This window comes from Dreissena polymorpha, chromosome 9 (genome assembly GCF_020536995.1).
Source record: "Dreissena polymorpha isolate Duluth1 chromosome 9, UMN_Dpol_1.0, whole genome shotgun sequence".
Classification (NCBI taxonomy): domain Eukaryota; kingdom Metazoa; phylum Mollusca; class Bivalvia; order Myida; family Dreissenidae; genus Dreissena; species Dreissena polymorpha.
In genome coordinates, this window is record NC_068363.1 from 32,615,281 (window position 1) to 32,630,085 (window position 14,805).

At 34.6% G+C, this 14,805-nt stretch overlaps 1 long non-coding RNA gene across 1 annotated transcript in view; it reads left to right on the forward strand.

Moving 5' to 3' along the window:
* Window positions 1–12,169, forward strand: part of LOC127843671 (uncharacterized) — a 157,524-nt gene extending 145,355 nt beyond the window's left edge. The window contains exon 3 of the long non-coding RNA XR_008032274.1: window positions 11,887–12,169. This is a non-coding gene — a long non-coding RNA (uncharacterized LOC127843671). The remainder of the gene's footprint in view (window positions 1–11,886) is intronic.
* The last annotated feature ends 2,636 nt before the right edge of the window (window positions 12,170–14,805 follow it).

Sequence of the window (14,805 nt, forward strand, 5' to 3'; positions counted from 1 at the left end):
ATTTTATCAGACCGCCATTCCCGGGCTTTGTATCAGATTGCAAAGATACAATACGTATTCAAATGTTTGTTTGTAAACTAACGGCGCACTGTCATGTTTTCAGCGCTAACATGCACGTAGGCCATGCTTAAGTACGGTATACTTTTCCACAATGAAATTGAGGCCTTGACATAAATTATTGCATTTTTAAGAGGGTTTTAACATGCAATTTAGTTGCAGTTTCCTAACATGTTACCGCTGTGTGCTGTGAACATTAAGCTTGTAATATGATGCGGGAATAAAAGTAGGCCTGTTAAAGGGAGCTTACACTTTTGAATGAAATAAGAAAACGAATGAGGTGTATTGCCAATATATGAAGGTGTGTCCCCCATTTATATGTGGTACTATATTTTTGTGCTTTATTATTCACATATCCATAATACTTATAATGAGTTTATGGAAAAGACGATTATGTAAAGTACAACATGGTAGATAATAAGACGAGACTTAATGTCATTTGCAGTACATAGGATATACACTTTTTTTTATTAAAAAACAAACATAATAAAATGCAACATGAATTCAAAACTATTAATATATATAATAAAAATATGTTATGTGTTTCTATTATACAATTAATCGATTTTATGATGCTTGTTTCAAACAGAAAATGATAACTGATCGCACTTAATAAAATAACTCATCCTATTACGTGTATATCCCAGTAAACCATGTCTCGTAGGAAAAGAATATAAATACACATCTAAAAACTTTAAGTGTATTCTCAATAACGTAAATAATGGCCAGCTTGTAGGGGAATTTTCTTTTCTTTATTTAAGAGTGTGCAAATCTAGTATCAGTTTAACGATCGGTATGTCCAGTTCCGAAAATTGGAATAACAAATATATATCAAGCATTTGCGTTACACACAGAAGTTTTATACATAAAAGTAGTTAATAAGATATCAGCTATGTCTGCCCGACTGAAGTTATTCATTGAAAATAATTGGCATTGCAAATATGTTCTTCCCATTTCACAAAATCTTAAAACAGCAAGTCCAAAAATTAAAGGACGTACTTGCAAACCTATTTTATCATATACAAAAACAAGCTTTGCAGGGGTATCGATTGCAACAGACCGGGATTTTCCAAAGCCATATCAGATTTCACAAGTACAATTTTAACTTATGAGGCGTTCGCCATGGGTCTTATAAATATTGGGTGTATTAACATAAACGAAATATCAAGCGCACAAGCCCTCCCGTTCATCATGTTTAAGGTACACGATCTTTAACAATAGACAAATACATACTAGTAATACATGCCATGGCCAATGCGTCCCAACAATATATACCAGAGTGCAAGCTTCATTTTTATATTATAACGGGTATTTGAACATAACATAAATACTTTAGAATTTTTACAAGTTTAAGATTTATAAAAATATGTTATGTTAAAGGTTTAATAATCGTACGGTCAAATAAAACATTATATCAAATCGCTGAAGGCACTGAAGTTGTTCGCTATTGCATAATCTTAGTTTTCAAAATTATGTTATAGCTTTTTATACCGCAAGTTTGAAATGCACACAACCCATTCAAATTTATAAAGAGTGTGCCGCAAAGCACAGGTTGAGATGTGGGTGCACTATTTATCCTCATATTAATTGTATAGAGATAACTTAGACAAAGCAACAACAATATGTCTCTCTTTTTTCGCAGATGGTTGCTGCACTGGCAGCCATCTTTAGAATTTTGGTTGCCTTGCTAAAGAATAACAAGCCTAGAATCATGTACATGTTGCAAAATGTGTATCTAATACTACATTTATTTTCTTTAAATTATTGAGCAACAATTTTGGCGACATGACAGACGTTTAAAGCAAGTCTCGTTTCCGAAATAATCTACGGGATTTAACTGTGTAAACTTTAACTCAATATAGATCTAGTTATCGACATACACAATAATTGTTTTGACAGATGATATCCGATTGATAATTTAATTAAATGTATGCAGATATAGAGAAATGTTAACGATCGCACAGCGTATTTTTTGTGTATGTTTATATATTTCGATAACATGTGTTATAGATTAGTATACAATCAATATTTGTAAATAGTTATACTCGGCGAATAGCCGCATCTACGCGGCGTTACTCCGCGAATCGATGCCGAGGCAAAAACAGACGCGGCGTCACTCCGCGAAATTTCGTCGAGTGCCTCGGCATCATGCCGAGTAAATACGCGGCGAAAATACGTTTACAGAAGAATCTGTCCGCGGCGTAGCCGCAGACTTTGTTGGTTTTGCGTGAGCTGTACTGTAGTCTGTTGCGTTTCGTTTTCTCTGAATTACGATGTGTTTGTTATTAAAATTGTTGGAATGGGGATTACTGTGTTTGAATACAAATACATATGTAAAACTCTATCATGTGGACGTACTCGGATTAAAGGTCGTCAGCGATACTTTGTAATGTCGCTTGCGGACAGAAGCCAGACCAAGCAGACAGGATCTATTCCAATACACTGAAATAAAGGTTTAGGTTTGCGTTAAACAAGTACGGAAGTGTGTACGTAGCACATATATTTAATATAAACTTCACACAATGTTGGTTATCATCATGTTAGCTAACATAAAGGCCACCACTTCTGACCTACAATGCAGCACAATTATGATCGAAGTAAACATGTGTTTATGTTTGCATTCACCCATTGAAACTTGAAACATGCTAATTTAATGAAACGCCTATTTATATAATTATATTCAATAGCGGTGTACAAAACATATATATGTACATACAGTTGATAACAAATAAGAGTGATTGATACTATTATGAAGCATTTATAAAAGGATTAATAATCTAAAATTGTGTGTAATAAAAAAAATACTGTAAGAAACTTTAGCAGTAAAACAATGCCGGCTACAATATTAAAACACAGTAAAAGTAAAATATTATGTAATAAATTGATATAACTAGGGTTAAGACAATAATTATAATTATATTATGAGTAAAATTTGGCAACATAAAGACACTGTTTTTCATAAACTGAAAGGATACGTGAAAGGATATTTCTGCACTCTGGCTGTCAGATCCCACAGCTACCGGTCACCTGTCACCATTACGGACACTTTTTGGGGTTTTAGCCTTTTTTGAACTATTGTGACTACAAGTAACAAACATACTGAACAAGTGTGACTACAAGACACAACTTAAAGGTAAAAATTACAGTGTGACTATAAGACACAACTATAGGGGCTAAGCGTGACTAAAATACAGCTGGCTGATGTCTTCAATCATTGAGCAAAGAAGCCCTTATGATTCTAGGTTACCAGTCACTTGTACAATAAACATCCTTGTTTAATTCTCGTGTAGAATAGTGCGTAGAAGTCTCTAAAATACCACGTTTTAAGTTTCCGTTTATAAATTTCGATTGTTTTTTATTTCCTAATCTCAATGGGAATTTCATTGCACAGGCGTGGTCCAACAGTTTTAAAACCTCTGTCACTAAATGTTTTTCTCTTGTTGAGGGGGACATTTTAGCACCGTTCCGATGACGAAGCTGAGCGCAATGGTCGTTTATGAACTTGTTCTGAAAGAAGTTCTGTCAGATAAGGGGGTGCATTCCAAATTGAGCAGTTGAACATGAATTTTACAATTTTAAACGTGATTCGTGCTTTTACAGGTAGTTAATGGAGTTCGTAAAGAGAATGTTTAGAGCTGTCAAATTTTCCACGGTTGAGGACAAGTTTTGAACACATGTTTTGAATGCGTTGCATTTTCTGGATTTCACTTTGCGATATTCCGTAAAGGATAACGTTACAGTAGTAAAGATGTGATATGACTAGGGATAGCACGAGAACTTCAGTTGCTTTTTTGGTGAGGTACTTTCTGATGTTTTTGATTTTCAGATCATTTAGCATTGCAGTTCGGCATTTGCGCTTCACATGTTCCTTGAAAGTTCATGTCTAATCTAAGAATGTTCCCAGATATCTTGTACGACTTTTCGCCTCTATGTAATCATTGGCTATATTGATTTTTTGTGTTACACTTGTCAAGTTGTTGTCTACTGCCATACATGATAAATTCAGTCTTCGAGGTATTAAATTTTTAATTTATTTTCATTCATCCAATTGTTAATTGTAAGTGCGCATTGCTCTTGTTCTTGAATAGCATGTGGCTCTAAATTTGCTGATGTAGGGCGAAAACGTTTGATTGCTGTATGATCATCGGCAAAGCCGTAGACTGTTATTGTAGGTGGGATGACATCAAATATATGTCAGGTACAGACAAGGACCAAGGCAGCTACCCTGGGGAACACTACATTCCAGTGGACGTGCTGATGACAATGCTGAGTTGACGCTTACACGGCAGTGTCGTGGATGCAAGTATGTGTCGATCCAGCCAAGTGCAGTCGATGATAACCCATACTGTATAAGCACATCAGTTAAAATGCCATGGTCCACGGTGTCGAAGGCGGCGCTCAGATCAATGGCGATCAACGCCGTCACCTCCTGTTTACCCATACCGTCCAATATATCATTCACTTGTCTTAACAACGCAGACTCACATTAGTGAAAACGTCTGTATGCGGATTGGTTTCTCGGTAAAAGACTGTTTTCGTCTACGTGGAAAATGAGTCGTAGTAGAACGGCCTTTTCAATTACCTTTGACATAAAACAAAGGTTACTTACAGGTCTGTAGTTTCCAAAATTTAGTTCAAGTCCTACCTTCTTCAAAAGTGGTCTTACTATAGCTTGGTTCCATTTTGAAGGGAATACACCTTGTGTGAGAGAAAGATTTACCACGTTTGTTATCAATGATAGGAGTTCCTGAAAAAAATATTTTATGATATGTGTGGGTATGACGTCTAGTTCACAGGATTTCGTGTTAAGTTCAGTGATTATCTTTTTCACTTCTTCCGTAGACAGTTCTTGAAAAGATTCTAAAGATGATGTATGTTTAAAATCAGGATCAAAATTGCGATACTGTTCAGTGAATCTCGTATGAAATGATTAGCAAATAGGTCTGCTAATGTCTTGTCATTTTCACCAGTCGGCATGGGATTTTCTGCCTTTGTTCCTGTCATCTCTGCGACAAACTTGTGTAGCTTTTTGGAATTGCCTTTGAAATTAGCAATTTTCTCACTGAGTGTTTGTTGTTATTCTTTCTGTAGCTCAACGCTATATTTACTATGTGCTTGTTTGAACAGTTCATAATGGTCCGGCTGTTTGTATTTTCTCCACATTCGTTCAGCTTTCCGGCATTTTCTTTTCAAGCTCAGTATATTTTCCGTAAACCACGACTTCGGGGCACGATCTATGATGGTTTTCTGTTTTATTGGTGCATGCGAATCGAGGATTGTTGTTATTTCAGTTTCAATTTGTTCCACAAATGTGTTGATGTCTGTTCGATTGATCACACCGTTTGCGAGATCATCTGCAAATTGTGTTGTCAATATTTTAAACATTACGAAATTTCACGTTTTCTTTTTTTATGTTTTCTTTTTCTACTTTGGTAGTGACCTTCACGACACAATGGTCCGAGAGAAATGGACCGGGTTCACGTGTTTGGATTTGAACACCATTTGTTACTTCAGTAACGAATAGGTCAATAAAATGTCCTCCCGTGTGGGTGCTACAGTTAACATGTTATTTAAGTCCCAATGCAAAAAGTGAGTCCTGAAAGACGGATGTTACAGTACTCTTTTCGTTAACGTGGAGATTGAAATCGCCAAGAACCATTAAGTGTGAATACTGGGGCATAATGTCTTCCATGAACTCGAAAAAGTCCGATATAAATTTGGAGTCAGTGGAAAGAGATGGTGGCCTGTATATTCCAACCACAGTAACTGAAATGTTATAAAATGCTACTTGCCAAATACAATGTTCAAAGAAACGTCTAATTCGGCTTTGTTTCCTGTTTACTTTCATCCCGCTTCGATAGGTAAGAGCAATTCCTCCACCAATTCCATTAGGTCTATTCACTGCACACAGTTTGTAACCGTTTTGGTTTAAGTCCGATGTTTCAATTTGGTCTTCTCGATTATATGAAAACCCAGTTTCTGTCAAAAGAGCGAACTCATTGTTTTCTTCCCTGAAATATTGGCCAATAATGGTGTCTAGGACAACAGAGTGGCAGTTTAATGTTATACATATCACTTTTTCATTGTAATGGTTTCGTTTTTTTATGAGGGTTTCTGGTTCAGTGTGTATATATATATGATATTATGATTATTAGGTTTGCACTGGTTTTCCATACTTTTTAGAATTTGATGTGAATTTCTTATTGAGCTTATAACGGGTATTCACCAAACAGTTTGAAATTGATATGGTAAAACTTTATCTAAAATAGTGCACATCCACTTGTTTTTCTAAGATAATTAGCTTATATAACAATACAATCCGATAAAAAGCACAACACAGTAATTATGTTCATAAAATAGTATGACAAAAATCCTGATTTTAGAATCACACAATATCTATTAAATAAAGCAATTTATCAGAGCAATAATTTATGCAGCCAACACGTGGCGCAACCCCTGATCAATATTCCGATTCCGATATCTAAGTGGCATATAGGCTTTGTTTATGGAGTTATTGTTCTGTAGTTATGTGTGTAGATAGCTGATGTGTAGACAACGATTGCGTTGTGGACGATTTTCGTGTTCACCAAAAATTGAAAATTGTATAAATGTTCATATTTCGTTAACACAATATATTACTTTTACATATATTTAGCTTCAAGCTTCTTTCTACCGTAATATAGGTTCCTGACAGTTACATTAATTTTACAATCGAATGAGAAGAATAATCGACTGCGCTGTCTTGAGACAGATCTTGTTAAATTCACATCTTTTTTAACACCAAATTGTGTTTTGTTTTTGTTTTCTAAAAGCTGTAAACAGTATTATTTGGACTTGAATATGGGTCAGCCATTATATTGTAACTGACAAACGGAAAAAGGAAAGATGACGCCCCCATTGGTTTTTGGAAATACTGCTTAAACTGCATCTATGACATTTGTATATCTTTAAAGCCTACTCTCCTATGTGAGGAGGCGTCATATTTTCCTTGTATACGTCACTGCGAAGCTTCCAATTTCAGCAATATATTTTCCTTTGGTTGATTGATTTTCAAATAACTTTTCTTAATGAAAAGCCACCATAGTAAGACGTTTCGCACCGTTTTCCTACCTTAAGGTCAAGACAAAACCTAGGCCAATTTTCCGATGTTGCCCATGACTATCGTAATAGGTGCGCGTGTAACTCGAGCGTTAAGGACACAGACATTTAATTTTGCCATGACCAGCATGAACATTCATGTCTCAGCCATTACTTTGACATGTATCGAATGATTTTGAAAAAATAACTTTACCACAAAGGGCCGCAAACAAAAGGAAACATATAAGTGAAAAATCAATTTCGTTTTATAAATAAAATAGCACTACGCAATTTATTTGTATTTTTCAACATGAATATGCAGTTGTAAACTAAATTGTAACAAATGACCATCAAAACAAGACAACTAAGAATGTTTAGGGTCTCTCTATATCAGAGGTAAAGGTCACATAAATAGGTCAAATTCAAAGATTACCATAAAGTGGCTTCAAAAAAAGTCCTGCGTCAGCCATTACTTCAATCAAAGAGTTCATGTTAAATTTCGCACACAGGTAAGCTATGAAAAGACGATGTGTGTCGTGTTTCAACCGTCTATCTACACCATTATGAAGCCAACAGTCAATCTAGAACATAAAACAATCTTATTATTCTTGTCCCAGTCACGACCCGCAGCAGAGTGATCGATTTTGAAATAAAATTGTTATCAACTGTATTTCTTTCTCAAAGGTCAAGGTAACATTAAGAGTTCATTTGTCTTTTTCAGCTTTGAAATATATCCCGTCAAGACTGTACCTTGTTATTAATTGTGGTATTCGTATATGGTGCAATAAAACTTATATTTCACTGTTTAAAATAAGGGATAATAACAGTGAAAATTGTCGATAAATTTCATTGTTTTGCCGGGATTATTTTTAGATAACTTTGTTTTCCCCATCGTGCCCCCACCCAAATGTTACCAAGGGCGATTAGTCTCCACTTAATGTTTATAAATATATACGGATACGCTTCCCTTGGACATTCCAGGAGATGTAACAACATTTCGTGGCGCTCAACGTGGAACGAAAGTGTCTGTAATTGCAAAATTACAAAAATAATCATTTGTAAGCATAACATAAAAAGACAGTTGATTGGATTTGATCGAATATCGATTTTAATTCAATCGTGATCATAGAAAAAAATACTTGTGGTGCGCCACTCATGAAAATATTATTTCATATGGTCACGCGTGAATTAAAACTGACATTCCACCAAATCTAACAAATAGTATCTCCGTAAATGAACACACACGGATGACCACCATAAGGAAATGTAAAATGTGTAAAGTCTTTCTCCATACCTTAGTTAAATGGTAAGAGGTAAAATATCAAAATCGACCATAAATTGGCATATTCGGGCTGTAGCTTATTTATTCATAATGCAATTACACAATATCAAAAAATGGCTCAGTATCACATGTATCACTTGCCTTCTTTCCTTGAAGGTACAGATCATCCTGTGTGACCAAAAGTCACATTAGAGGCAGCTGGTATTGGATTTTGGAGATTATAGTCGTATATGGGAGCATCCTTGGCACAAAAGTCTTGTTAAGTATTATTTTCAATAAGCATTGAGTTACACCTACATTTAAACACGCCTTTGATATTAAAGTTATATTTTACAGCACTTTTGTGTGAGTATAACTGGCCACTTTTTTTGCCAATTTGCTGCCAAGCGGTATCGTCGAGTAACGTGTTATAGTCACGAATACATTAAAACAACACCCCGGTTGAAAGAGACCCAGGAGCTCTGTATTTAGAAAGTCATGACAATGCACATAGACATTGAAATACACTTGTTCACGCTGTTTCTCAGTACTCCCTATTGCGAAAAAATTGATTTACCTAGAATATAATCGTATCAACATGTGCAAATATTATTTTGATGCACTGATTGCGAATAACTAGTTTTAATTCTAAACTTGTGTTCAAGTTGATTCTTTTTAAATATCGCTCGTTATTTGTCATTTTTTTATTATTATTAATGACATCATGGATGATAAAGTTCTTCAGTGGTTGCTATTTCCATTTTCAGCCTATATAAAATGAACGTTATTTTTTTATGAACATGCACCAATTTAATTAACTTCGACTGATTGTCAATATAAGCTTGTGTCTACTCGGGGTTACTCACGATGTTTAGAGAGGATATTCCTAAACTATACGGAAAACATCAGCAGCCATAATCATAATCATGCTTCGTTAGCGTTGCTAGTCTCGATTGTGCTCCTTGAAGGTTGTTTACTGAGGAAAGGTTGCTTGTGCTTGTTGGTTTCGTGCGCAGCGTTTATTGTGGCTGTGAAGGCTAACTGAGGCGTGGCAGTTCCTGTCGCACTTTGCTAATATAATGTCGGTCGCATTTGTCTTCCTTTTTTCCTGTTGCCTCTGTCGTTGGCAAGCTCAAGGATCCTCTCATCTCCCGCCGCAGTACAACATGCATATAATTTATGCATATGCATCTGTCCTGAGCAAGCCTTGGATTGTATGTCAATAGCTCTCTTCTACGCTTGCTTGCAGACGCCCTTGGAGATGTGCTCGACCAGTTGTTCTCTTTCCTTAGGCAAGTTCTCTGTACAAAATAGCACTTTTCCATCCGATGCCAATACCCCAGCCATGAAAGACGTCGCTGGCGGGGAAAAGTGGCTATGCTTGGGATGGATGTCATCTCCATCACATAGTTATTGGTAACATGATTCCAAATCGCATCGTTGTGTGGTGTTGTTCATATGATGCGTACGATGCACATGATTCGCTGGCATATAGAAAAGTGAGTAACACGAACGCCTGGTAAACATGTATCTTTCTGTTTGCAGTCAGCAAGCCGTTGTTCCATGCTCTCTAACTTTCTGCGAGTTTTTAGGTCTTGACAATCCTTTGGTTTATCACTGATGCCAAACAGAGGTAGTAAGTTATGGTAGAACAAAGATATGTGAACTTGCTGACAACTTCTAGTATATAGTTGTTGATGGTTATGTGAGGTGGTTCGGTATGCTGAGCCATCATCTGTGTTTTCTTCAGGCTAATTGTTGCAAGTATGGTCTGAATGAATGATGCGTGACTTATTTGTTGGTTGGCTGAAATTATATTTATTTGTGATTGTAGATAGCATAAAATATCAACTATGCGAGAATTCGTAATTAAAGCTACTAATAAAAACAATAGTTCTGTCCTCCGAGTTTGATGACATCAGCTTTTATTAAATTGAAAACAAAATTCGCAAAATTATCAGTGAAACATTATAAAAGCTTGTAATTGTCGAAGGAGGATTATTAACATTCGGATCGCTGAAAAACACAACTCCGACTATATTTTAAAAACAGACAAGTTGATAAAATAATTCACACTTATTTTATTATTGTAACTCTCGAATGTGCGATAACTATCATGTACTCTAGCATACTTAACAATTAGAAACACATTAACAATCTGCGCACCTTGCAATTATAAAACATAAATATAACATATATGCATCATTGACAAAAGCGTAGGGAAACTTGCAATATGTTGTCGAATCCACGCTGGTAAATCAGGTGAATAAGGTAAGTGTTACTTATGTAAATGAATTTCATATAAGCATTCTAATAAAAGTATTCATGTGTCAGTTAGTTTTAAGTATAACTCAGGCTGTGAAAATAACAACATACACAGCTTTTACGAATTAAAATAAACATAAAGTAAATGAAAAATGTTACCATTACATAAATGTTCAAACACAATTTATACTGCACAAAAGTGTGTATATATCTTCGTTTGAAAACACATGTTAGTTATTTTGATTCTGAATATAAGTCATGGCTCTATTTTCAAGTTCATTTTTAAATAATTGCAATATACTATTATATCAGCAGCTAGCCACAACTGTTTGTGTAAATTTAGTTTCTTTATTCCAGGATAAGACGCTCGCAATTCATGATGTATGGAAAACTCTTATTAATCGTGAACGTGGCCGTGTGTCATCATCGCCGCTGCAAGTAAGATTGACATTATGTAGAATCTTGTTAAATAACGCATGAGCAATGTATAATGATGTCTTTTTTTTCAAATTTATGCAAAGATATGTACCGAGTTGCTATATCGATGACATGTGTTTTTTTATAATTAATGTATTGCCCGGTGTTGTTTTGGACGTTTAAATAGTATTCGGAATAGTATCGCATCACTTATCCTTTATACCGCTTTATACTGTCATTTATATGACGTTATTTCACAAATATTGAGACCGGTAAACTAAACTATCCAGTCAGTTTTCAAATTGATATCTAAAATGCTTTGACAATTATATAACACAAACCAATGAAGCAATAAAACAAATCCGTCAATTTAACTTGCCCGCTGATATCAAGACTGTTGGTCGATTTTGGGTGACTCTGTATCTAGTTCTCTGCTCTACGCGATTGAAACAGATAAGAACACAATACAACTCAAATGCTATACATTGTTTTCGATCTGGGCTCTTAAGAACTAAACGCTTCTGCCAGCTCCCAAGAGTCAGATTTATGTGCATGTGCTGAAAATTTTGCAACTTGTTGTTGACAGCCGTTAAGGGTACACAATCACGCTTGTTAATGACTAGGATTGGTGTTCCGTTTCATAAATAAAATATAGCATATGTGCCGTTTGAAATGAATCCCATTCACATACACATGGTATTACACATACACATGTTGGTGAGGCATTCAATGTTTCACATTTTATATTGAAATATATATATATCTCACTTCTTGATATATAAACATTACACATGTTTCACCAATTTCAGTGCAGTTTGAACACGCCCACCAGTACCATGGCAATCCCAACAATTGAGGATGGCAATGAGTTCTGCAGCACGACATATAATCAGCAAAAAATTAAATAAACACTTCAATTTGAATAACCATCAATTGTATTGGTTAATATATTTGGTTATTTCAATGACTGTGCCATCAATACCACTTTTTGGCAGGAATTTGTAATTTCTTAAGCTAATATTGATTGTCTTAAATGAATAGTAATGTATCAATACAATCAGATGTGTCGTCCAGAATAAACTGCGAAATATGTTTGCACTTTGTGTCTTTATTGAACATCATTACGAATTGTATTCAGCAGTTTTGTTATCTCGTTTAAACTGCGAATCAACTCTAAAATAACGGCCGATTGTTATATAGGATTTATTGCCTAGTCGCTGAATTACTTTTTCCTGCGAATAAACATGAATTTAGACATGCACATATAGACACTGATTTTGTATAAATCTAGCAGGTTTTGAATGTGAATGTTGTTGTAAAGTCTATATTTTTTAATGTTTAAAGAAATTCAACTAGACAGGCCGATCTGCTGACAAAAACGCAAGAAGAAGTAGTTTGACGGTTCTATCATCAGGAATATATCAAACATTACTTTTCAACACATAGAACTATTTTGTTAAAATGCCTTTCAATAATTTGCCTTTAATATATATTCATTTATATAACTCTGGGGTTCTTTGGAGTTATATAACTCACATAAGAGGACTATACAACTCAATACGATTCAGTTTTTAACGTTTCAATGTATTCATGTAAATACACAAATAAGTGATCAGGATGTAGTTATCTATGGAAACGTCCCATCCTGTAAATAAACAATTACATATTAAGTATGATGCATAATAATAATGGTAATATTATCAATTATTATTGATCATACTTATTTATACTATAAATAAGAAATGTCATGTTCTAGTGGCCAATAAAACCTGAACATTAAACATTATTATGCAATACAAATAGTAACAACATACAAAGCAACAAACATATATCACATGACAAGAACATTGCATATCACATAGCACACAGTTATCCTCGAGAGCCCAATTTCGACGCATACAAGCAGTTTGTTGAAGTTTTGTTGCACAATATATGGATATATGCAATAAATTTTGTTATTTCATTACACATTTACCTTTTATTTACACATTATAAATTCATTTGATTGTGCTATCAACAAAAATTCGTTGAAAAACGAAATGACCCAAGTCTATGTAACGGCGGCCATAATTGTTGAGATCGTCCTAAATCGACGCATCTGATTGGTAACCTGATTTCAATGTTAATATCACTCCCGTGTAGACTGAATGCATAAAATATTAACTCATGATTGTTGTACTCAAATTTGTATCACTGTAAAAGCAAAATGGAACTGAAATCAATTAAATCAGTAAAGGTTTTTATTTTGGGATGCCATACTTTCTGGCAGTGGTTTTAATAGGGGACCCTGTAAGCAACCCCTTGTCATAAGCTGTGTTTAGGGAATTAGGTGAATATAACCTGTACTTCTTTTGTAGAACCTACAATTATAATTAAATAAATGAGAATAAGTAATAAACATAATATGCAATTACCAACATAAACACTTGCTACATGTAGTTAAAATTGAAATCTATTTATACGTTGTTTTGTCAAATGGCAGTCACTTGACTTATGAATGCAACATAGAACTTTTGTAGACGAAACCGATGCATTATCCCACGGTCTTAATTACAAAGACAATTGGGTGTAAAGTGTTCAAAAGTTTTTCATTGAGTAAAATACATAAAATCCATCAATTGCAAACCAATCAACCATATCTTAACTTTTAACCCGCTATTTTCCACATAATAAACAACAACTATAGTAAATTGTGCGTAGTGTGCCATGTGCTATTGTATGACGTCAACGGATGTCGCTTATGTATCAAAGAGGCAAAACAAAAATCGCGTCGAATTAGGGCAGCGTCGATTCGGGTCAAGTTCTACACTCCAATCTCACGTGACTGCTGTAAATTAAGCATGCACACGCATTATTAAGTGCACTGATTAGTACAGCATTAAAACGATTCTAGAAATTAAAATATTAAAAGAAAGAATTGAATCCATTGTGCAACCATTTCAACAATCGCAAAAACAGACGATTTAACATAACTTACGTGTCAAATCATTATTTAAATACAAATGCAATAATAACAATGGATTGAATACAGTTCATAACAACCGAATATCACACACCAGCCAGTGAAAATCCTGATTTAATACTAATAAACAGGTAGAAGAAAATGTCTGCCTTTCTTCTCTAAATTCCCACCAAAAGTGAACAATTCAATCAGAAAACCACACCCAATAGTGATAAAACTGACCACAAGAAATTGGGTTACAAATTACTAAAAAAGGTTAAAAATCACTCGGGTACAGTTTATATCATATTAATTTAAAAGCTCTTTGTTTAATGCAAATATATAAAAGTATGCTATTTTAAATTAAAACCATACATATGTTCTCATAACAATTTTAAAAACTAGACACTTTTCACAATAAGCCAAAATTGATTAGAGGGCGACATCACGTGACTCGCAGAATTCAAGAACGAGGCTGAACGTGTATCCATTGCTAATAGTGCCACGCAACGCCGCATCTGATTTCAATCATTCATTCTTTTTTAACATTCGGCGACGTAATAATATTTTCAACACAAGATGATATTGTCTGAAATGGCACTAATATATAATTCCGATTTTAAGTGTTTATGTTTTGAATAAAGGTTCTTGATTAAAGTAGCTGTTTTATTAAATTGATTGCACACAGTTTGAAACTCTTCGTTTGAGCATTTTTATCGCGGTGTTTGATCAAAGATCGATCAATAATCTTGTGTTTTGATATATCTGTGATTGCATTGACCATGTG